Source organism: Chiloscyllium plagiosum, chromosome 18 (assembly GCF_004010195.1).
Source record: "Chiloscyllium plagiosum isolate BGI_BamShark_2017 chromosome 18, ASM401019v2, whole genome shotgun sequence".
In the NCBI taxonomy this organism is placed as follows: domain Eukaryota; kingdom Metazoa; phylum Chordata; class Chondrichthyes; order Orectolobiformes; family Hemiscylliidae; genus Chiloscyllium; species Chiloscyllium plagiosum.
The window spans coordinates 50,854,945-50,878,504 of record NC_057727.1 but is presented as its reverse complement, the minus strand read 5'-3'; the positions used below and the strand labels follow the sequence as shown (position 1 = coordinate 50,878,504).

At 40.5% G+C, this 23,560-nt stretch overlaps 1 protein-coding gene and 1 pseudogene across 2 annotated transcripts in view; both read left to right on the top strand.

Annotated features, from left to right (window-relative positions):
* LOC122559093 (contactin-4-like) overlaps positions 1 to 23,560 on the top strand; it is a 2,522,648-nt gene that overhangs the window by 33,689 nt on the left and 2,465,399 nt on the right. The window lies entirely within an intron of this gene.
* Positions 19,654 to 19,776, top strand: LOC122559283 (annotated as a pseudogene).

Here is a 23,560-nt window from a genome sequence, read left to right as displayed (position 1 = left end):
TAGGTTAGGTGCATACATCAGGGAGAAATGTAGAGTAAATAGGGGAATGGTGGGTTACTCTTCAGAGGGTTGGTATGGACTTGCTAGGCTGAAGGACCTGTTTCCACACTGTAGGATTTTTAATCCTAATTCTAATTCTAAAATTTACCTTGGAACAGCTGAGAGCCGGTGTAGAGCAGATTGGGGCATGGGGTAGAGTGGGGATGATTGTTTGGTGCAAACAGTCATACCATGTGTGGAAGCCCCTGTACTGAGCGACTGCAGTAATGTTTATTTGTGATTTGCTTTTCTGACAAATGTTCATCCTTTTAACTGTCATATTTCTAACTTATACTATCAATCACTGTAAAGCAGTACAACTACTTTTCTTTATCATTCCTCTTTTTGTATTTAATATCTCGACTGAACTACTTTGTACCTAAGAATGTACCATAAGAGGTGACATTCTAAAACATTTCACTGTACTCTTATGTTTCTGCACTCGAGTACACGTGACAATAAAGGATATTCTAATCTGCATATTGGCAGAGTGCTGTTCTTATGCATGCTGTATAAAATGACTGTTCTTTTTCCTTACATTATGGTAGTCACTACTTTTCAACTGTGCTTCAGTGAACGTCAAATATGTCCTTAGATTGTAAAGGCATGTTATAAATTAATGTTTTTCTTCTTTTTGCACTCTTCTATGCTTACTAGACTTGATTGGCATTTTCTTATGACCATAAGTCATTTTCTGAGCTTATATTTTGCTCCTTAAATGTCTTTTTATTGCCTCACTGGGAAGATCTTTTAGATCATCTATTGTTGCCTGACCTTTCTTTAAAGGATCTACAGGTTATTCAAAATGTCAATAAACTTCTGTGATTGGATTATCTGTTGTTTCATCCCTCCCTACTCCTATCATTTAAATCATTTGCACAGTTATAAAAACCTTATGGCCATAAATGCAGTTGGAACAAGGGTTAAGTCTTGTCTCAGGCATGAACTGATTTGGATGACATCACTTCATTTTGGATTGCAATTTAACACTTCAAGCAGCAGAGAAAAGAGATGGATGTTGAAAATTGGAGCACAGAGATCTGTGACACATGGTCTAATGTGTAGTTGTTAGTTTTTTTTTTCTTGATATCCAGTTGTCTAAAATGCATTGAAGCCCATCACTTACTTAAAGTTCTCTCATATAAGTTCTTGAGGAATCTGTCGAAGTGGTTTCCTTCTTCCTGATAAGGTGTGCTGCCACCCATAAGGATACATCCTCTTTATCTAATCATGGAGAACTTGGTTACACGCTAGGAAGAATCCAGGCTTATGACTGTTGGCAATGTTCAGTCAAATGAAACTTTTCATGTCGCACTTAATCTACTTGCCCCATATCTAGCTTCGACCATCCTAATTTAGTAGATTACAAGTTTATCTGCAGTTGAGTGGAAAGTTTCCTCAGTTGCATTCAATGAGAAGGGCTATGTGGTAAATAATAAACAGAAACTTGAGTGGAAACTTAAGTAGACCAGCCGTACATATACCAAAGCTGCAAGAACAGATCAATGATTAAATACTCTGCAGTAAATTACTCACCATCTAACCTTCCAGAAAGTTTTTGTCATTTATCAGGCATCAGTTGTGGATCTCATGAAAAAGCTATGACTTGCCTGGGGAATGTAGGTCCAATAACTTTCAAGAAGCTTGACATTATCCAGGACAAGGCTTGATTAGCACTTGATTGCTACCACCTTCAACATTCCCTCCCTCCAACACTGATGCACAATGGCATCAGTGAACCATCCAAAAGACACACTAGAATAACTTAAAAAGCCATCTCTGATGTACCTGTGAACACAAGACCTTTGCTGCCTCAAAGGACAAGGACAGCAGATACATGGGAATGTGAACTGTGGATATTTTTGTATATACTGTTTACAGTGATTCAAGATGGCCACCTTCTCAAGGGCAATTAAGGATGGGCAATAACTGCTGACAGAACCAATGAATCCCTCATGCCAAGTATTCTTTTCAAAAGTGTTGCTCAAGAAATCAAAGTTAAAAATCACACAACATCAGGTTATAGTCCAACAGGTTTATTTGGAAGTACTAGCTTTCAGAGAGCTGCTCCTTCATCAGGTAGCTGTGGAGCAGGATCATAAGACACAAAATTTATAGCAAAAGTATCATGTATGCAACTGATATGATATATTGAACAAACATCATATCAGTTGCATGCATGACACTGTGATCTTTTGTTATAGATTCTGTGTCTTATGATCCTGCTCCACAGCTACCTGATGAAGGAGCAGCTCTCTGAAAGCTAGTACTTTCAAACAAACCTGTTGGACTATAACCTGGTGTTTTTTGACTTTTAAATTTGTTCACCACAGTCCAACACCAGTACCTCCTAATCAAGAAATAAAGTTCAGTCTGAGTAATGCACTTTACTGTATTTTTTGACCTAAAAGTCCATTTTGAAATACACTTTTTTTGGCATTTTGCATTACAAAGCTAAGAATGCATGTACCTTTGATTGGTACTTAAATACATTGAGATATCTGACACCTCATAAATTTTCCTTCTGTGATGTTTTACTGTGTTACTACTTCAATGTTAATAAATTTTCTTCTCTTAGTACTTGTGATTGTTGCACCTAGGTCTATTCCAATCACCATTAAAAGAATGTGAAATTCTGTTCACACGCCGTGGCATTCATGGGTCTTTGAGCATTCTGCTGCACTCACTGTACTGCATTACATTTCCCACATTGTGGATTCTACTGCACTGCAGCCAATTGCGATTGCTATTGTAAATAGGCATTGTATTTCTCCTGCTTAGCATTTTCAAGCATCAGTTTGGCATCAAACAATGGTAGGAGCATGTCTTGCAATCATGATCTCAACTCTCAACTCATTGTTTTCTCAAGCAATTTTGAAGTCTGTTGGCTTTTCCTTAACTTGTCTGAGCACATTGTCACACACCTCCATGGCTATCACACTCTGAGCTGGAATTTGGACCCAGGTCAGAGCTCGGTACTCCATCACAAAATGCCCTCAGATAGAGTCACATTGTAGACCCCATTCAGAATCAAACTTGCAATCTCTCATTTGCAAAAGCAGTGCTGCTACCTCTGAGCTAAGGAGCCAGCTAAATCCATTGTTTGTTGTTAAAGTGACCTATTTTCTCATTGGTTCGATATTTATAAATTGAGTGTCACTGATCTCCTGTGTAGATTGCTTGGATTGTTAATTCTCTTTATTTGGTCAGCTTATTTTTATACTGAAACACAAAAATATTGCCATAAGCTTTGTTACAGCTGACAGCTCAGGGTTGTACTGTGCCTTTTCCTAAAACAAAGCTATTATTCAGGCTACCTGAAGACTCTTGAATGGAATTTGACCCTTAAATTTCTTTTGCACCATTCTTTGCCGAATTGAAGTGTTCATGACTGTTCATTGTAGATTGGACTGTGGTGGAGCAAATTTCTTTTCACAAAAGTTTTATTTTTTTGCCTGCTGACTATAGATTTTTATGGAGTCTGACTGGGAAAAAAAAATTGCCTTCTTTATAATCCCAATGATGTATGTAGATGAGTCAAATGCAATGAATCAAACACTGGACTTGTGGAATGCTGTCATTACTGAAAAGCACCAGCTCAGTCTGGAATCTCGTTTTGAAAGTACAATTAGTTTCTTTGCCTGATGGAAATTTTTTTAACTTGCATTCTGTAGCTTTATTATCCTGACTGCCTGAATCGAATGGTTTGAGATAATATTAAAAGGCCTTCACTGATGTGTTTTTTTTATTCTTGCTTGCACTATGCATGGATTAAGAAGGTAATTTCTTGCCTTGAGCATCAATTATGGATTGATTAGATTTCTGAGTGATTTTTGGTCTCAGGATGCAAAATTACTGAAGAGTGGGTTGAATTGCTTTGATCTGAGATTTATTTTCTTGTTTCTGTGATATGCTAGCTTTGACAGGATTAAAGGTCATTTGGTCACATAATTCTGTAACAATGGTCAGTTACTCTGCACCCTGAATGAGTTTGCAATTCAGTGTGGATCTGTAAATAGAGCCATTAATTCACTGTTTTGATTCATATGATTCATAAGCATTTATGCTCATGAGGAGGTATTGTAAATGAAGGAAATGTACTGCTGCGACAGCAAATTGCTGATTTTAAATTTGAGAGAAATTGCAGTCAAATTATAATTTTCATAGGTGAGGAATTGCAGGAGGTGGCAGATGGAATCATTTTGGTTGGAAAAGAATACTGGAATCGTGTGTTTTAATTAGTGAGTAGTATCACAGACATTGTACCAGTACTTTAAAAAAAACTTAAAAGTTCAATTCACCTGAGAAATTTATCACAAATTCAATGTTTAGATACCTCAAGATGAAACATGGCTCTTTTCTCAATCTGAACTCCAGTTAGCCATTATTTTCAGCAATTTAGTAGGAATATTTGTGCTTGTCTGGGTCCTAAAACAATAAAAATAAAAAAAGTAAAATTAACATTTTGACCCTCTTTTTATGCAATCTGTTTCTGCAGTGGACAACAAACAAAATTCCTAATAGTGCCATGAGCCTGACCTGCTTATGTCAGGCGTCCTGCTGAACTTGGGTGTGTGTCTTTGCTGTGCTGAAGTGATTAAAAACACAAAAGGTCAACTCTTGGCTGATCCAGGGTTGGATATGTGAGATAGATGATCGTAATGTCTTACAAACACAATGTCAGCAGGTTTTCATAAGGCAAGCATGTTAAAATTGCATCAAAGATAACTTTCACTATCCCCAAATTTTTATTATTGGAATTGTAATTCTTTAGAATGGTCTGATTTGTGAAGTAAGATTTCAGCACCTCAATGAAGAAAATGCCCTATATTTCTCAGAAATAATGAGACATTTCAGATGGGTTGCACCTTGTGAAATCAAAAGAAGCAGCTATAGAGACAGCGGTTATACTCATAGCAATTTTCCAACTGTCATTAGATTCTGGAAAAGTCCCAAATAGTGAAAAACTGCCAATGTAACGTCCTTATTCAAAGAGAGAAGGAGACAAGAAACAAACAACTGTTGGCCAATTAGCTTAATATCTGTCATTGGGAAAATATTAATGTCTCTGACAAAGGATGTAAAAGCAGTGTGTTTAGAAATACATAATACAAACAAGCAGAGTCAGTGTGGCTTAACTAATATGAATTATGACCAACAAATTTATTTGAATTGGCTGAGGAGATATGAAGCAGCATTGATAAGGGGGAACAAGAAGTTGTAATGTGTTTGGATTTCTAAAAGACATTTGATAAGTTACCGCACTTAAGACTATTTAGTAAGAACTCATGGTGTTGTTGGTATGATATCAGCATATACAGAGGATTAGCTAACTAATAGAAGACAAACAGTTCGGCAGAAGAGGGCATTTTCAGGATGACAGTCTATAACTAGTGGAATGCCGCATTGATCAGTATTGGGGCCACAATCATTTACAATGTAAATGAATGAGTTAGATGAGGGAAATGGATGTTCTATCAACCTAATAGATGGGAAGGCAAGTGGTGAGGATAAAAATAATGGGTTTACAGACAGATAGGTGAGTGGGCAAAGACTTGGCAGATGAACTATAATGTGGGCAAATCTGGGGTTATGCACTTTGGCAGAAAGAATCGAAGAGATGAATATTATTTAAATAGAGAATGACCACAGAAAGCAACAACTCAGAGTGATTTATGCATTCTCGTTCACAGATTACAAAAGGCTAGCATGTAAATTCTCTGGGTAGTAGGGAAGGTAAATTGAATGTTGGCTTTTATTTCAAAGGAATTGAGCATAAAAATAGGAAGTCTTGCTAAAGCTACACAAGACGCTGATCAAATAAGAGCTGGAATACAATGAACTGTTTTGTTTCCCTCATCCAAGGAAAGATATACTGGCTTTATAGGAAGTTCAGAGAAGGTTTACTTGTTTGATTCTGAGGGGTTTTCTTATGAGGAGAGTTTGTGTAGACTGGGCCTGTATGAAATTAAAGAAGAATGCGAGATGACCTTATTGAAACATAAGGTTCTAAGTTGGCCTGTCAGGGTGGATGCAGGGAGGTTGTTTCTGTATGGGAGAGAGTCTAGGACCAGAGGGCATAATCTCAGTTTAAGGGGTCACTCTGTTAGGACAAAAATAAGCAGGAATTTATTTTCATCAAGGGTTGTGAATCTGTGGAATTCTTCACTACAGAGGGGTGGTATAAAAAGCAGGATGTTAAGTATTTTCGAGACGAAGGAAGGCAGATTTTTAATCAGTAAGGAAAAGACAGGAACGTGGAATTGGGGGTTTTGAAATTAGCCATGATCTCATCGAATGGAGGACCAGGTTTGAAGGGCCAAATGGCCTACTCCTGCTCCTACCTCTTATGATTTCCTAACAACTTGTTTATGTGCCGCTGAATGCAAGAGTCACTTTGTGCACAAGAACAGCGAGGGGATTGACAAGTGAACCTAATCTTGATGGGGGTATTTGTGTAGAACTGCAGGAGAAACTGGTGTTTATCAAGAATATTATATGGGCTTGCACTTTGTCCTGATTAACAATTATCGGCTGGAGAGTGAGATTTGAGTAGAGCTGACACCTGACCTGGAAGAAATAAGACTCTGTGAAATAATTATTCCAACAGTGAAAACCTGCATCCTACAAAAGATGATTAAATAGGATGCATCATTCTTTGAATCCAATTATAGGTCATATGTCTATGTACTGGCAATCCAAGCTAGGCTTGCAAAAGGACGCATGTGATTGTTTTGTTTTTGTCTTATTATGTAAATTGAATTGGATATCTGTGCTAAACACTTGCAAATTGATTTTTGCAGTAATGTTAAATGGATCCCATCTTAAATAACAACAGTACAAGTTATGTTTATTATATTTGATAACACAGACTGCTGTACTCCATTCACATCTGAAGAATCTGTGTAATTTCTTTGTTGATTTGGACTTTGTTGTTTTAGGCACTTAATGTCTCCAAGAGAGACGAAGTGCTATGTGATAATATGAATATAACTCCACTTTATTTGCAATTGTGCACCATTAAGTAGTGTGTTTTTTTGTGCTGCGTAACTGCAGAGCTAAATTAAGCATCACAGTATCTTATAGAAACAAACTTATAATCTGATCAGTTTCACCTTCAAAATGAAAATTTAATGCATTGAATCTAAATATATTTTTTCATTTTCACAGTAATTCTACTCAATTAATTGCAATCTCAAAATGACATGACATAAAAGATGTGAAGAGATTAGGTGAGGTCAAATGATGAACATATTTGAGAAATTTATAATCCTTATCATTTGGTCACAGTTTACACCATGTTATTTCTGTACTTCGGGCAAATTATGTAGCTTTGAAAAGGGATAACAGCAATTGACTTTGCAGTGAATGTAATGATTATTCAATATGTAGTTGACCTTCACAGTATCTTTTGACCAAAAATATCCATCTAGTAAAAACCTTCCTTCTTATAATGTTTCCCAATAAAACTGTTTTTGAAAATACCTTGTAGAAGTGAGGTATAGCTAAATGTAAAATTAAACTTCTGTAATCATGCTCACGTCCCATTGAATAGAATAGAAAAGAAGCGAAATTTATTGTCACATGTACTTTTACACAAAAAATACAGTGAAAAGTTTGAAAGATTGTCCCCACTATGGCGCCTACATCAGAAGTCATACACAATTTAAAAAAAAACAAAATGAGGACAAAGTTCAGTTAATGGCTCCTGAGCTCAGGAAAGCTGATGAAGGAAGGATGGAATACCCTGAGGACACAGCCAGGATGAGGTTGCCATGGTAGGCTGCTGGAATAAAGGGCTGGACGATTTTGCCGAAGAAGAGTGGCAAACCGGACTGAGACTGCCACTCCTGGGTGAGACCGTCTGCCAGGCCACTGGAATGCCTGGACACTGAAGTCAGAGTAGACCACCACACAGAAATGTTACCTCCGTGCTGAGATAAGACCACCTCTTCGTAGGGTATGTGGAACAATCCATCTTCCGCAACTACACTGGCCCCACCCCCCATCTTTTTCTTCGCTGCATTGATGACTGTATCGGCGCTACCTCGTGCTCCCACGAGGAGGTTGAACAGTTCATCCACTACACTAACACCTTCCACCCCGACCTCAAATTCACCTGGACAGTCTCGGACTCCTCCCTCCCCTTCCTAGACCTTTCTGTTTCTATCTCAGGCGACCGAATCAACACGGACATCTACTACAAACCAACCGACTCCCACAGCTACCTGGACTACACCTCCTCCCATCCTGCCCCCTGTAAAAACGCCATCCCATTCTCCCAATTCCTTCGTCTCCGCCGCATCTGCTCCCAGGAGGACCACTTCAAAATACGCACAACACAGACGGCCTCCTTCTTCAAGGACCGCAATTTCCCCCCCGACGTGGTCGACGGTGCCCTCCACCGCATCTCCTCCACTTCCCGCTCCTCCGCCCTTGAGCCCCGCCCCTCCAACCGCCACCAGGACAGAACCCCACTGGTCCTCACCTACCACCCCACCAATCTCCATGTACAGCGCATCACCCGCCGTCACTTCCGCCACCTCCAAACAGACCCCAGCACCAAGGATATATTTCCCTCCCCACCCCTATCAGCTTTCCGTAGAGACCACTCCCTCCGCGACCCCCTTGTCAGATCCACACACCCCACCGACCCAACCACCACTCCCGGCACCTTCCCTTGCAACCGCAGGAGGTGCAACACTTGCGCCCACACCTCCCCCCTCACTTCTCTCCAAGGCCCCAAAGGAAACTTCCATATCCGCCACAAATTCACCTGCACCTCCACCCACATCATCTACTGCATCCGCTGCAACCGGTGTGGCCTCCTCTATATTGGGGAGACAGGCCGCCTACTTGCGGAGCGATCCAGAGAGCACCTCTGGGCCACCCGGACGAACCAACCCAACCAACCTGTAGCACAGCATTTCAACTCCCCCTCCCACTCCACCGAGGATATGCAGGTCATTGGACTCATCCACCGCCAAACCACAACAACCCGACGGTCGGAGGAGGAGCGTCTTATCTTCCGACTGGGAACCCTCCAACCACAGGGGATGAACTTGGACTTCACCAGTTTCTTCATCCCCCCTCCCCCCACCTTGTCTCAGCCGAATCCCTCCAGCCCGGCACCGCCTTCCTGACCTGCAGTCTTCTTCTTGACCTCTCCGCCTCCATCCTACTCCGACCTATCACCCTCACTTTGACCTCTTTCCACCTATCACATTTCCAACTCCCCTCCTCCAAGTCCCTCCTCCCTACCTTTTATCTTCTCCTGCTGAACACTCTCTGCTCATTCCTGAAGAAGGGCCTGTGCCCGAAACGTCGAATCTCCTGTTCCCTGGATGCTGCCTGACCTGCTGTGCTGTTCCAGCAATAAAGTTTCAACTAGGATATGACAGCTACACACTGCCACACTGGGGCCAAGACTGCCTTCTTCCCTCCTTCAGGTGCCCGGGCCTAGCTGTGGTCCTGGAACCTCAGCCCAACCTGTGAATCAGCCCAAGACCTGCTTTTCATTTGCTGGCAGACTCCAGGGTTGGTGGAGCCGTGTCTGGCTCATCTTGGCATTGCTGCCGCAGGAGGCCTCCTCCGTTACCTGCCACTCTCGACGTTGAAAAGAAAAGAAAAAAAAAATTCAAAAAACAAAAAGAGTAAAGGTAAAACGAGAGAAAGAAAGTCAATGGGAGTGGATGAGCCCTGGGCTCAGGCAGCCTACTCTGCCACCATCTTGAAAAATTTGACACCCCCATTTTCAAGTATCCATTTAACAAAGTCCAAGTTAAATACATGGGCTATGAAACTGGTGGATGCAATCTGCATTGAGGTCTTTGTGTGGTTAATCATTTGGGACCGCGAGTCTGTCAGTTATGTTTTGCACCTTGGAAGTACTCATTCCATTTCAGAGTAAAATTCATGTTCTCATTAAATTCCAGATTTAGGATTGATTTTTCAACATCCCTTTTATGTAACCTTGTGCCTCTTATTTAAAGATATGATTTGATGTGCTTTATTATTGTCACATGCACTGAGATGCAGTGAAAAGTTACAGCTACAGAGAAGGTACAGAGAAAGAACAACTTTAACGTATATAAGGTCTGTTCTTGAATCTGATAACAACAGGGAAGACGCTGTTCTTAAATCTGTTGGTAAGTGTTTTCTATCTTTTCTATCTTTTGTCTGATGGAAGAGGGTGGAAGATAGTATAACTTAGGAGGGAAGGATCTTTAATTAGGTTGGTTGCATTCCCAAGGCAGTAGGCAGTGTAGACGAAATCAATGGAAGGAAGTGTAGTTTTCATGATGGACTGGGCTACGCTGACAACTCTATAACTTCTTGTGGCCTTGGATATAGCAATTGCCACACCAAGCTGTGATGCACCTGGATAGAATGCTGTCTATGGTGCATTGATAAAAATTATTAAATGTCATTGTGGACGTGCCAAACTTCCTTATCCTTCTGAGGAAGCAGAGGCATTGGTGCGCATTCTTGAATGTTGTGTCAACATGAATGGAACGGGATAGAATTTTGGTGATATTTACTCCTAGGAACTTGAAGCTCTCGACCACCTCCACCTCAGCATCATTGAAACATGCAGGGACATGTCCTGTACTCCGCTTCTTTAAGTCGATGACCAGCTCATTCGTTTTGCTGGCATGGAGGAAGAGAAGGTGCTGATTACTGGGACATACCCAGGAAGTTAGAAGTAAACAAAGGCTGTACAATTTTATTTGCAATAAGGACTCTTCCATGAACAAAGTCACTCTTGTACCCTCTTTACAAAATTTAACACTTGCTCCAAACAGGTGAATGAGAAGGACATGCAATCTTTCAGAATGACCAGATTAACCACAGTTGTGGGAACATTTGATTGTACCCATGTGGCATAATGGAACTCCAAACATAAGTCATCAATAAAGTTTATACAAAATGCAGATGCTCCATTTTCTAAGTTGGCACGTTATTCAATACCTTGCTGTTGGACTCATAATACAATAACTCCAGCAATTTATTTTGTCTGTCATAGAAATATGATTTCAACGAACTTGAACAACTTCTGAAGCTGATAATAAAATGGAGTGAGAATGATTAGTATTTAACTCAAAATGCATGTTAACTCTTGCCAGCTACCTGGATTGTCAGAAACAAAAATACCATTTCCTATTGATGTGGCTTAAACAAAGTCATAAAGGCATTGACGAAATTTAGTAACAGATCTTTGACACTCTGGTCTTTGGATAGCATGCAGAATATTTTTGGAGATTTACCAGATTCTGAACAACAGAGGCAAGGGCAAGTCTTTTGGGGAAATATGACGAGAACAGAAGAATGAGTTTCTTGACATTCAGAAACAAAAACCTGATTTTGCACCCAGGATGTGAACAGCAACATACAATTATGGCTCGTGAGCAAAGAGATGAAAATCTTGCTGCCGAGGTGCAAGAGGCTCGTTGAGCAGTGGGAGGTTGATTTGCATGCATTAACATCTCATTATTATGTATTCTTGCTTCATGCAGATGCAGTTTGCTGTGGTGGGGATAAAGTGGCGACAATTCATGAAATGAAAGTTAGAGCAGACAGTTTGCTGTTTCCGCCTCTGGGCATTCGGTTCAGCCGAATGTCCCCAGGACTTCAGGGTGCTCTCCCCTCTCTGTCCATGGAGATTGGCATCAGATGTGCATCAGCCAAACCACATCATCATGGCACATGTTTGACTCATTCAGAATGCAGTTATTGACATCAATGTGACACTTTGGAGCATACTGACACCTTTGATGACTCTATTCTTTCCAAGCTGCTTTGTACACAGGACACCCATTTTATGCAGCTGAACATGGTGCACCTCAAGCTCTTCAGTTGCTTTCTCACCACTCAACTCACTTTGTGCCTCCTTAGATGCTCACAGTATGTTTGCCTTTTATGCTTTGCTATCTCACTCAGACCTTAGAGGCTCACTTCTCTTTTGCCTTTCCTTACAGTTGAGGCACAAAGCCAGGCAGAATGTTGTGTTTGCCAGCAATGATCAATCAAGGAGGGAGACATCTTGCTGTTGTGCATAGTGGTGCATCAATGTCACATCAAAGCATGTGCCATCAGATTACTTGACAAGCACATTGAATGCGCTTCAGTCAAGTGGCCATGCCTCAGAGGCATAAAGGGAATTGTCCTCAGTCAAATCAAGGGAGACCATTGTCAGTCATGAGTCCCATGGGGAGCATTCAATCTCAGTCCAAGGACTAGGACATGGTAAGTCAGCTGTTCAGAGTGGTTAGTGTCAGGTGTTCCATATCGTTGCAGTCTGGTGAGTGGGACACAGTAAATTCCGAGGTCAGGTGCAGTTATTCCATGGTTTAGCTTGACATGGAAATATATCACCACTTCTTCACTGCCACTGGGCCAAAATCCCTCCTGCATTGTGGTTTAACTACAGTACGTGGATGACAATGGTTCAAGAAGGCAGCTCGCAACCACATTCTCAAGGGCAACTAGAGAATTGCAATAAATCCTGGACAGCCAGTGACGCCCATGTCCCATGAGTAAACATAGATAATAGAGGGATATAGATAAGATGCAGAGCCGAGCTGAGAAGTGGCAAATGGAGTTTAATGTAGAAAATTGTGAGGTAGTTCACTTCAGAAGAAGTAACAGGAATGCAGATACTGGGCCAATGATTCTTGGCAGTGGAGATAATCAGAGAGTTATATTCCCTACAGTGTGGAAACAGGCCCTTTGGGCCCAACAAATCCACACTGACCCTCCAAAGAGTACCCTCCCAAACTCATTTCCCTACATTTACCCTGACTAATGCACCTAACACTACGGGCAATTTAGCATGGCCAATTTCACCTGACCTGCACATCTTTGGACTGTGGGAGGAAACCAGAGCATCCGAAGGAAACTCACACAGACACGGGGAGAATGTGCAAACTCCACACAGACAGTCACGTGAGGCAGGAATTGAACCTGAGTTCAGGGCACTGTGAGGCAGCAGTACTGACCACTGAGCCACAGTGCCACCCAATCTCGGTATCCAGGTGTGTAAATCCCTGAAAGTTGCCACCTAGATTGATAGGGTTGTTAAGAAGGCATATGGTGTGTTGGTTTTTATTGGTAGGGGGATTGAGTTTTGGAGCCACGAGGTCATGCTTCAGCTGTACAAGACACAGGTAAGGCTGCACCTGGAGTATTGCGTGCAGTTCTGGTCACCGCATTATAGGAAGGATGTGGAAGCTTTGGAAAGGGGTCAGATGACACTTACTAAGATGTTTCCTGGTATGGAAGGAAGGTCTTATGAGGAAAGGCTGAGGGAACTGAGGCTGTTTTCATTGGAGAGAAGAAGATTGAGAGGTGACTTAATCGAGACATTTAAGATAATCAGAGGTTAGATAAGGTGGACAGTAGGACACTTTTGCTTCAATGGTGAAGGCTAACACGATGGGACATAGCTTTAAATTGAGGGGTGAAATATTTAGGACAGATATTAGGGGTAGTTTCTTTACTCAGAGAGTAGTAGGGGCATGGAACAGCCTGCTTGCAACAGTAGTAGACTCGCCCATGTTAAGGGCATTTAAATGGGCATTGGACATACATATGGATAATAATGGAAGGTTGTCGGTTAGAGGACCTCAGCTTAATTTCTCACGTCGGCGCAACATCGAGGGCTGAAGTGCCTGGGCTGCGCTGTAATGTTCTATGCTCTATGTTAAATTTTTTGAAAAGCACCATTTCATCTAATTTTCCCCTGTCGAGGTCCGTAAATGGGTGGCTGGCTACGCAAACATCACAGGCTTACTCCAGGTGTAGGGTATGATAAACTGGAAGCACATTCTGTGGAGAGTGACATGTTACAATGTTGCTGGATTCATTTGGAGAAAAGAATTCCATTCCATCAAGATACAAAAGCCTAACACAAAGTATAGCACAGCCTAAATGAAGATTTAAAACATATTTAGTAATGAAACAAAAGCACATTTAACACATTACATTGAAAAAGTATTATTAATATAGGGACAGAGGGTCATCATCATCACCACCTTCAGGTGCAGTTGTGGTTGCAGAAGTGTATGGCTGTGGTTGATTGTCTTCTGACTGTTTCTTGAGGGTTGATTTCGATTGTTGATATGCAGGTACAAGGACAAATTAGAAAGGCAGATGGTATGTGTAAGAGTAATGCAGTCCTACAGGAATTATACAGGGCTTATACAGGAATTATACCAAATGCATTCTTGGCTCAGAGGGAGAGCAATGAACATTCATTGGTTTATTTTATGAGATGAAGCTGCTCAATGTTTGGTACTGTACCTCCAACATGCTCTGACGGCAGCTGACATTGGTGCATGCGCAGAATGAGGCGTGTAAAACGATCGCTGCTGGAAGCGTGCTATTGCCAACAGAGGTAAGCGTTCTCAAAAGTACAATTCCCTAATTCTTCAGCAATGCTACAGCTAAATTGCGCTGCCAAAACATGCTTTACACAAGAACTACCCGTATGGTGCTACAGATTGTTTGTGTAGTTTCATTATTGTAGCTGCAGTTACAATCGTCTTTCCAGATGCTGATGATGAAAGTAACAACATATTTGAGAATGTGAGCTTCTATTTCCAATGATCTGTCACCTATTTAACCCTTTGCCCTCGGTTGATCTTTTTCATTTCCCTCCCACTGTGTATACAATGAACAGCTTTTTCTGGTTGGCAGCAATTGATCTGGTGCACTGCTGTGCTTTCAAAATTGTCTTGGCAGCAGAAATCCCTCAAAGCCTGGACTTTGCTGAGTACTTCCGCTACTGGTGTATGCAAGATAGTGTGTTACTATAGAGTCATAATGAGGTGAGAAGTGGAAAATTGCATAAGATCACACACTAGAGCTCATGGAGAGAAACCTCTATGAGATTCACTGAAACTGAGTCTCAGCCAATTTTAGTTAAAAGTTTTGGTGAATCATCCATCTTCCATCTTCTTGGAGAGTAAATGTAAGATACACTAGTCTTAACTTGTATGAATGGCTACCTTCAAAGATTGCAGCAAGAAATGATCCTGAGATGCTTCCATTATGATTGTTTTGCAAAGCTGTTCCAATCTGTCTAGTAACAATAAACTGTCTTGATAGGTGGAGGCTATTTGAATTGTCCAACTCACAAAAAAAAATTCTTTGACAGACAGGGCAAGAGCACACACTTTTCTTCCATGGCAGATGTGAAGGAAACAAATATTAGTAATTATTTAGGATGAGGATGATGATCAACACACATTTAGGATGAAATTAGGTGAGATGTAAATGTATTTCCTCTCAAATATGACTCCTGGGTTGTGCCTCGAGGTGGCCAGTCATTTGTGAATTTTGCATTAGTCAAAACCAACACTTTCTGATCTTTTCAATTCCAGCTCATCTTATGCTGTGCTATGCAAAACACCAGAGATTCAAGACTTGAGCTTGAACTTCACGAGTCCTTGGCTCATAACACTTTGTGTCTTGGTCTTTGTCAGTGCCTTTATGCCCTGAAACTATACTTAAATGCAGTCGTACAGCACTTAAAGAATTTGTTTGTTAAAACAGTATGCAGGGTTTGTTGGGATATGCCAGTGAACGCTTGTTTTTTTACTTGGATTGGCCTCATTATTTCCTGAACAATTCACTTGTGAATTTGAGAATTTACTAATTTCCAGCTGTAAATATTACATTGTTAATGCATTGACAAGTTTGATGGAATGATGTGGCAATGTATTGGAAACAGAAAATGTCATTAATTAAAGTGTAAACTATTCAGACTAGGTGGATAGACTCGAATTGCAACATAACATATTTATCAATTCAAGCATTTTTGTTCAAGGATTAAGGCATTAATTCATTGACCAAACTTTTATTTCTGCATTCATTGTTTTACTGTATGCATAGGTGTCAAAGGGAAGAACGATTCATAGATTAAACAATGCATCGGCCCATCGAGTCTGCACCAACATAATGACTACTAAAAGTGTGCCAACCCCAAATTCCTGTACTTGTCCCATATCCTTGAATGTTGTGATATTTGAAGTATTCATCCCAATATTTTTTAAAGTTTGGTCGGTTTCCAGCCTCCACTACCTTCCCAGGCAGTGCATTCTAGATACCCACCATCCCTTACCATAAAACTATACCCTCTCATGATTGACCCCTCAACCAACAGGAACAGCTGCTCTCTATTCACCCTGTCCATATCCCTCGTAATCTTACACACCTCAATCATAACCCCTCCTCAGTCTTCTCTGCTCTAAAGAAAACAATTGTCTTACAATGTTTATAAAACGGATCAGCACCATTACTTAGCACTTATTTTCCTTTACTGAAAGAGATAATTAAGAACGGAAGGCTCAATAAACATGTGCTCTCTGGATAGTCTTGATTTTAATAAATATTTCTTTAAAACGTTTTAAGTGATGTGTATTTTGGTTTCAGTTGGGAAAAGATGTAAGGGGAAATATTAAATTGTAATTATTACTGAAGCAAATAAAAACTTCATCAACAGAAACACAGAACTCTCGAGAACTCAAAACAACACCCAGAATCCATTTAAAAAATCTGAGTCATTTGAAATTCCAGATTATAAACATGGTTTGCTATGCTACTGAGCATGTGTGTAAGGAGCCTTTAATTTGTAACTTTTGATCATATGGAATTGGTATCTGAATCTGTCAGGTTCCAGAATATGCCCTCTCTTAGCATCTGTTGTATATGTTTCTGTTTTATAAAACTTTTATCTGAGTGTTGACCTAACTTTTATACATGTTCCTACGTGCAATTGGCTCACAATTTTATGTTCTAAATAGAGACAAGAAATGCTGAAAATACTCAACAAAACAAGAAATACGTTTGGAGATTAGAACAATCACCATTTCAAGTTGATTACCTAATGAATGTCTCCAGTATTTTTAGAGTTTGTTTAATTTCTAACCAAATCAGTTCTTTTGTTTTTTTTTTAATTCTTGAATGTCTAAAAGGATTTTTAAATGGGCGGACTTGTGACAAATTAAGTACAGTGAAGTGCAAGGTTCATTAAAGTAGGAGGAATAAGGCAGGCACTTAATGCTTTAAAGGTATGAAGCTAAATGAGGTAGAGGGGTGAAGAGATCTTGGAATACGAATGTACATTTCACCTGAAGCAGTCGTGCAAGCTGATAAAGCTGTGCAGAGTGTTGGTATGTTTGGGCATCTGTGAAGAGAAATCAGAGATAATATTTCAAATCCAGTGACCCTTCAGAACACATAATTTGTATTTCTTTTTAGCACAAAGCTATATCAAACTTAAATGAGTCAAAGTTTAGAATCCAATTGTGTGGTATTCTTAAATGAAAAGAAGAGGAATTTCATAACTTAGAGAAAAACAATAAACATCAACACACACACACACGTCAAGCTCAAAAGGGGAGAGTGAATTCGACAAGAGTGATAGTCAAGAATAGGCAATTTTATAAATTGAGTCCTTGTTGGCTTTTGACCTGAGATCACGGTTATTTATTTGGTGTCATGTATTTTTGATAGTCTCAAAATTTGTAGGCATCATTGAGTTTTTGATGAATGGATGGTTCTGCAATCTGCTTTTCTGCTGGGCACTGTTCAAGAGGCTAGAAGAAACAGGAAGAGGGAAAACAAGCCTTTCAGTTCTAATCTTCCAAATCCATCATGTTTCTCTTTGCTCTGTCACAGAAGCTGTTGACATTAATATAGATCTTTTGTTTATTCCCATGTGTTATTCCCATAATTGTTTCTCCAAAACTGGATAATGTACTGGTGACTTTCATCCTATTGGTGTAACTTGTAGAAAAGTATAAATCAAACAAGAGACCTAGACCTGAATGACTCATTTCAGTCAATTTTAGTTTCAGTTCAGAATGGGTCTGATTTACTTTTGCTTCATAACCTTGGCTTAACCAAGTCAGATGATGACTCATTCCATCTCAAGTCAGTATTTTTTATCAAAATCATTTTAATCCATAAATGAACACAGGTATTGAAATCAGATATAAGAACTCACAAGGGGAGACAATGGTCCACTGGCATTGTCTCTGGATTGTTTATCTGGTTCTGGGAAGCCAGGTTCAGTTGAATTCAATTCATTGGAAATCTGGAGTTAAGAGTTTAATGATGATGACAAGTCCATTGTTAACTGTTGGGGGAAAACTGGTTCACCAATTTCCTTTAGGAAGGGATACTGCTATCCTTACCTGGTCTCGCCTACACATGTCTCAAGACCCACGGTGAAAGGACTGCAAATTAAGTACTTTGTCTCATTTTTATTCTTATGCTGGACTTCTTTCTATTATTTTTTTCAATTTTGTTCTAAATACTTAAGTATCTGTACCTAGATATCTTGTATCTGAGATAAATGTGTTACATGTCAAGAGTGGGGTGCTGGAAAAGCACAGCAGGTCAGACAGCATCCGAGGAGCAGAAGCCCTTCAGCAGGAATAAAGCTTGTGGGCCGCAGGGACTGAGAGATAAATGGGACAGAGGTGGGGTTAGGGGGGAAGTAGCTGAGAATGTAATCAATAGATGAAGGTGAGCGAGAAAGTGACAGGTTGGAGAGGAGGGTGGAGCGGATAGATGGGAAAGGTGATGGACAGGTCAGGAGGGTGGTGCCGAGTTGGAGGCTTGGGACTGAGATAATGTTGGGGGGAGGGAAAATGAGGAAACTGTTGAAATCCACGTTGATCCCATTTGTTTTCAGGGTCCCAAGGAGGAATATGAGGCATTCTTCCTCCAGGCATTGGATGGTAAGGGTTTGGCGATGGAGGAGGCCTGGGATCTGCATGTCCTTGACAGGGTGGGAGGGGTAGTTGAAGTGTTCAGCCACGGGGCGGTGGGGTTGGTGGGTGCATGTGTTGCAGAGATGTTCTCTGAAATGATCCACAAGGAGGCATCCTGTCTGCCTGATATGGAAGAGACCACATTGGATGCAAAGGATACAGTAGATAATATTGGTGGAGGTACAGATAAATTTCTGTCGGATGTGGAAGGATCCTTTGGGGAAGTGTAAATGCATAAGTGGTGGCATTGCAAACTTTTCACTGCAGTCGTTTGACTGCACTGAGCAATAAAGCTAATCCAAGAGGTAATTAATTCAAGATTCAATGTGATTGACTCTGAACTGCCCTCTGAGTAATTAGGGATGGACCTGTCGAGAATGTTCTTATTCCATGAATGGAGAAGACAAAAGTTCAATGGGACTAAAATCAGATTTTTTCCACTGTTATATCACTACATGATCTTATACTAATTGTCAGACAACAATTGGATCAACTAATGTTGTTGAAATGACACAAAATGCTCTTTAAGGTTATACAATAGTAATCTGGTGGAGCATTCAAAGCTGCAATATAATCTTTAAATAGCACCCTTTTGACACCCTTTATTAAAATTTAACCCCAACAAAGGCACCAACGGTGTGATCCTTGAATGATGAACTAGAATATGACATTTGAACAACAGAACCCCAATCTGACTTGCCACGGGTGCAAAAAGAATAATTTGGCTGAGTGGGAAGGAACATCTTAAAATCTGACGTAGAAAACATCAAACTTCTTGGATACAATTTTTCTACCCCTTGAGTGGTGTGGGCAATGACATGAAATGTTAGAAATGTACGGCCATACTAGTCTGAAAAAAAACGCCCGATCTCGTCTGATCTGGGAAGTTAAGCAGACTCAGGCCTGGTTCGTACTTGGATGGGAGACCGCCTGGGAATACCAGGTGCAGTAGGCTTGTGGGCGGCATGGTGGCACAGTGGTTAGCACTGTTGCCTCATAGCGCCAGAGACCCAGGTTCAATTCCTGCCTCAGGCGACTGACTGTGTGGACCCGTGTCTGCGTGGGTTTCCTCCGGGTGCTCCAGTTTCCTCCCTCAGTCCAAAGATGTGCAGGTCAGGTGAACTGGCCATGCTAAATTGCCCATAGTGTTAGGTAAGGGGTAAATGTAGGGGTATGGGTGGGTTTCGCTTCGGCGGGTCGGTGTGGACTTGTTGGGCCGAAGGGCCTGTTTCCACAACGTAATGTAATCTAATCTAAAAAAAAATGGTAAGATTGAAAATATCTTTTCATTAGTAAAAGTACACGTTCTGCCTTTCCCCGAAGGTTTCAATGGCAAATTCCAAATCTCACTCATAAGTAGTGACTACTTTATTTCTCTACATTTCCATCTCATTATTAGCTAACCTAACCCCATTTCGAAGCAGCTTAAAACTTTCCTTTCCTCTCCCCAGAGGCAACAATTCTGGTCTTGAAAGTCAGTGTAGTTACCTGAAGCATTTGAAAGCCAGTGTAGTTACCTGGTGGTTTTGAAAGTCAGTGTAGTTACCTGGTGGATGGAGCTCAAAGCTTGTTTCTCTGCATTTCCATTTTAATGTCACTTCACCAGCATGTCTATGGATACTCTACGGATTGCATCTTCATCCATTCTTTGTCCACTAAATATGGCATTGGCAACTGACCAACCTCACCGCTTTATTATGGCTGATCTAAGTTCAACTCAGAATCTAATTCAACCCTTCGGGATTCCACTTTAGAGCACAGGGGCACCTTTGACTTGCATGCTCCTGTCAGGGTGACACACCTGTCTTGTGCACCTGCACACAAAGCATCTCACAGCTCTTAGCTTCATTTCTTCGGACTTACTCACTTTTTGCTTACCTGGAGGCTATCAGCTTTGGTGGATTGCTCAGCATTTTAGGCAGAGAGCAGACAACATTAATAGTTTTAGAGGATGAGGTGAGGGAGAGCTGTTGACTGACGATGGCACATGCAATAGTGAAGTCAGTAGCCCGTGAAGGTTGGTGTGGTTTGTGTGCAGTGGAACATTTAGAGTGAGCATGAGGGAGCAGAGAATGATGGTGACACTTATCTTTGAGAGCACAGTAGATCATTGACGGTTATCCAATACTGCATTTCTTCTGGCCCTGTAGACAGCACTAACCCAAGCTGCTGTGACCAAGCTGGCCTTAGCCTTCTCTGGTGTTCACTTAGTAAAAGATGACACTCCTCTTAACCACTCCAATCAGCAGGACCATGAAATGATTGGGTGCCTCCCTTCAAAAAGCTTCCATTTCAGTTTCCAAATAAGACAGTGGACTAGCTTACAGCACCTGAAGTAGCATGCAGCTTAGCCTTAATTTTAAAATCTAACTCATTTGTCCGAAGTGGACATTGCGGGCGAGGCTCTTATTTAGTTCCCATCACTAATTGCCCAAGTGGCAGTTTAGGGTCAAACACATTGCTGTTAATCTGGAGTCAACATTAGGGCATACAGGTCCGGTTGGCAGATTTCCCTCCAAAAAGGGACATCAGTGAAACAGTTTCTTTACAATAATCAACAGCAGTAATGTAGTCACCGTTAGGTGAGTTTATTCCTCATGATCATTGCTGAATTCAAATTTCAACATCCACCACGATGGAGTTCATAGCCATGCCGAAGAGATAGTGTCTAGGGTTCTGAATTAGTAGTCCAGTAACATTATGACTCTGGCATCATAACCAAGAATGGCACTAGTGGCTTGTCTGATAAAATTTTGCTGCACTGGCAGTAATCTTGCCTCTCCTGTCGTATACCCACCATGAAGCTTACTGAAAATAACATTGAACCTAAAAATGGTAAAATCCAACCCGAGATTTGAAAGATTCTGTGGCTACAAGAATGTACCCATTTGGAACAGAGTTGGTTACCTTTCTATAAATCTATGTTCTTTTTCTGACTTATCACTTCCCATTATGAAGAACTGAATTTAAAAAGAAACCATCAGTTAAAAGTTTTTAAAGAGAATTATGTGAGGTATTATGTTCTGGCTTCATGTTTCACAGTCTCAGTGCGAGCCATTTCATCATTTTATACTTGGAGACCTTTTCGCATTTGACAGTAATTATATTGGGGCTCTCATTCTACAATATTAAATGACTGCTTATGAACTGAATATTTAAAACCTGCAGATTCTGGTGACACGCTGACGTGTACATCATTTATAATTTGACAATTCATACAATAGCATTTCAAAATCTGTTTATAAGAAAAGCTTTTTGGAGATATTCATCATTGCTGCATCATTTCTACTGGCAATGCTAATAATTGCAATGGTGGCCTAAAATTCCCATTTCTCATTACCCGGAATAAGTAAGTTTTAGCTATGTGACAGGACGAAAACGTGCCCTAATCTCCAAAATAGACGAACAAGTTTGAAGCCGTTATTTGAGATGGCACCTTGCGTGTATCAGTGATTATATTAATATGTGCAAATATTATATCCCTGAGGTAATAAATTTCAGAAAAAATATGCTGAAAATCAAAGATAAAATGCTGAGTGCATTATAATACTGGACAGAGAAATGATGATGTGGAGGAGAGTTTAGGACAGGGGCTGTTTATGCCTGGAGTTCTTATTCTTTTTTTCCGGAGATGGACTATCTTGTTTTCACTTTCTTTGCCTTAAAAAAGTCTGATTGAAACCATTACACTACGTGCAAGTAATTACATCAGAGTTATGAAGAAATATATACTCTATGTTTTCAGAGGTAGTAAAATGGCAGTAGTTAATTGTTTTCTGAATTTGATGTAATCTGTATATTTTCTGTCAAATTTGCTCTTTCTATGTGAGGTTAAGGATTGACACAGAGACAGAAATTTGATTGACCTGCGCAATACACTATATACTAGATATGGAGATTAAATCATTTGAGTTCTGTGCATAATTTTATAAAGTGACAACAATATGGGGAAAGGAACAATAGTAATTTGGATGTCATCTCCAATCAATTGCAAGTCTTCTCAGTATATTCAATGATTATCTGAATATAAAACAAAAAGATTAGAGCAAAAGATCAAGTACTCTGTTATGTGTTTTAGTTGTAATTATTTGTTGGTTTTGGAGTGTTCAAGAATTGTGCATATGGAAACTTAATTTGCCTTCCAGATGAAAGAAAGGATACTCACATTGGAATTACAACATACAGATTCGTAATTCTTTAAATGGGTATGAAGAAAAAAAAGGAGCAGAACACTCTCAGAAACAAATTATTTTTGATACGTGTCATTTCTTGTTCAAAATATAGACATAGTACGTATCCTCACACGAAAGAGGTATATAGAGATGTACAGCATGGAAACAGACCATTTGGTCCAAACCGTCTATGCCGACCAGATATCCCAAACCAATCTCGGCCCACCTGCCAGCACCCGGCCCATATCCCTCCAAATCCTTCCTATTCATATACCCATCCAAATGCCTCTTAAATGTTGCAATTGTACCAGCCTCCACCACTTCTTCTGGCAGCTCATTCCATACACGTACCACAGTCTGTGTGAAAACGTTGCCCTGTAGGTCTCTTTTATATCTTTCCCCTCTCAGCCTAAATCTATGCGCTCTAGTTCTGGACTCACTGACCCCAGGGAAAAGACTTTGTCTATTTATCCTACCCATGCACCTCATAATTTTGTAAACCTCTATAAGGTCACCCCGCAGCCTCCGATGCTCCAGGGAAAACAGCCCCAGCCTGTTCAGCCTCTC